Here is a 2,400-nt window from a genome sequence, read left to right on the forward strand (position 1 = left end):
CGAAAGAATAATCAGAGAATTGTTGAATGTTGCAGAAGGAACTTCCCTTTTTTCTCTAATGTTCCCAAAATGTCTGAATTCATTTAGAGCAAATTATTAAGAGAGAAAGAGACTATAACAAAGCAACTTCAGGGCCTGATGTTACTAACAGTACTGTTTAATTTTACACATCTGCTTATCGTAGCTTTATATACTTTTGGGGAATGCAACTGCATACACATTAGATGTGATTAAAGGAAAGTTTTTTTTTAAAAAAAGGTATAAACTATGAGAGGGAAAAAACAATTGATGTCTTAAACTGTAGTATCACATCTATCACTAAGGGTTGTTTTCTTCTTTTTTTGTTTTGTTTTGTGGTTGTTTTCTTTTGTGGCAGTTTTATTATCCTAGTTATTCCAAATCTCTTCTTCTTCAATCTTCCTTCTTTTAAAGAGAGTATCTAGGTTTTGACAAGTAAAATATTAATTCAGTTTTTGAAGGTATTTATATTGATTAAATTGAATCATAAACCAAACATTTTTTTTTTTAAAACAAGTCCACTCTATTTCTGGAGTATAGCTGATACAAAATAGCAAAATGTAGTTGTAGGGAGAGTGAGCTGAATTGTGTTAGCATTACTTTCTCTGGGTATAAATAAGTTTGTACACACATTTCATGGGTGAAAGAAAAATGGAACATTTTTCACTACCAAGATTAAGAAAGAATGGTGTTTAACATGATATGACTTACATTGCTTCGATCCCCCCTCCGTCCACCTCCTCACACTCACCAAACCCATATAGTAGTTATAGACATTTTAATAGGAATTAACCCAGTGGTCAGTTCTCATCATTTTATTGATTTTTTTTTATGGACATCTGCTATCTATTTGACAGAGGAACCAAATGAAGACATCAGTTCTCAATAGCAAAGCTTTTTTTTTTTTTAAAGGACCGTGCCATGGAAATTGGAGTGTTATTGTGAAAATGAGTCTTAGGATCATCCTATACTCTGGGCGTACAGGTTAATTCTGGCTTGTAGTGAAATCTCTCTCTAGCCATAACTTTCTATGAGGAATCTTAGCAGCACTAAGAACCATAGTGGATTGGGAAACATGTTTTAGTTATTCCGTAATCATCTTTACTTTTCCTCTTTAAAATTAGAAATCATGCTGATAAGTTGATATACCTTAAATCTTCCTGTACCTAAATTATTTGGTTTTAGTTTTACTCTGCGTTTCAGAGAAATAACTGAATTTTTCATTTGAAATGGGATCTTGATGACTGTATTTCGAATGGATCTGTCTGGATCTAAAAATAAAGTGTAGGATCAGATTCCCAGTACAACCACCTTATGATCACTGTGGGCAAGTGTGGTTGACCAGAGCCTCTCAGGGGCCATTAAGTGCTTCTTCCCAGCTCTGGGTGCCCCTTGGGCTAACAAAGGGCTCTTTGATCACTTATGTACAAGGACTGCAGTGGTTTGAAGGCATGGAGGTTTCAAAAGGAAATCCTGAGCCTGTACTTCTCTTTTCAGTCTGGGCTGGCCAGCCCAATTCCTACGGAGAGTAGCCCTGTGTAAAATACCTCTTGTGAGAAGAAGATATCTGTGAGGGGCTGAGCGGGGGCAATGGTAGTGTGCCAACAAATCCTCTCAAGGGATTTCACCCTTAAGTAAATACTAGTGAGCGAGTGTGTATCTACATCTGTCTAGATGCAAAGACTAATGAATTGCAGTGCAGATGAACAGTTATTCCCCAGTAGTTATAGATACTCAACTATAGACATAAATATGCTGTGGTAATATACCTCATTAAATATATTTAGATATTTAGCTTTTGAGTTTCCTAGCTACTCATGGAATCTTCTACCGTCTGGATTTAAAAGCATGTGTTTTTATTGAAGAGTGGAAGAAGCCAGGTGTCCCTGAAGACTTTTGTAAAGCATTGTAATGGGAAATTTACCCTGGATTGAGCAGTGGTTAACTTAATATTTTAGAGGTTTTGTCCATATTTAATAACTTGGATTCCATAAAAATAAGATTAAAGATGCCTTTTTATTTACCAAAAAGCTATTTAATTTTCTCCTTGATTAAAAAATTGTAGCTTTTTAGATCAGTTCAATCAGGCAATTAAAGATCAGAGCTTTTAAGTTCAGCTAAGGCAATTAAATAGGTAATATACTTGTTTATGCTCTTTTGCTATATATGCTTATTGCTGTACCTTCTTAAAAGCACATGTACTCATTTTTGCTTTCTCTAAATGAATGATGATGGGAATTTAGCTGAATATGTGTCACATTGTCAAATCAAAGACAGGTCTTTCTACAGGGTGGAGGGGAGCTGGGTATAGGTACTGTGAGAAGACAGTGAAAAGAAGATGGTGAAAGAGAAATACTAATGAGTGATCTACACCTTTTCCTC

The 2,400-nt window shown here is 35.2% G+C and overlaps 1 protein-coding gene across 1 annotated transcript in view; it reads left to right on the forward strand.

Moving 5' to 3' along the window:
* MAP2K5 (mitogen-activated protein kinase kinase 5) overlaps positions 1-2,400 on the forward strand; it is a 267,464-nt gene that overhangs the window by 128,729 nt on the left and 136,335 nt on the right. The window lies entirely within an intron of this gene.

The sequence above is a fragment of the Propithecus coquereli genome, unplaced genomic scaffold (assembly GCF_000956105.1).
Source record: "Propithecus coquereli isolate 6110/MARCELLA unplaced genomic scaffold, Pcoq_1.0 Scaffold573, whole genome shotgun sequence".
Classification (NCBI taxonomy): Eukaryota; Metazoa; Chordata; class Mammalia; order Primates; family Indriidae; genus Propithecus; species Propithecus coquereli.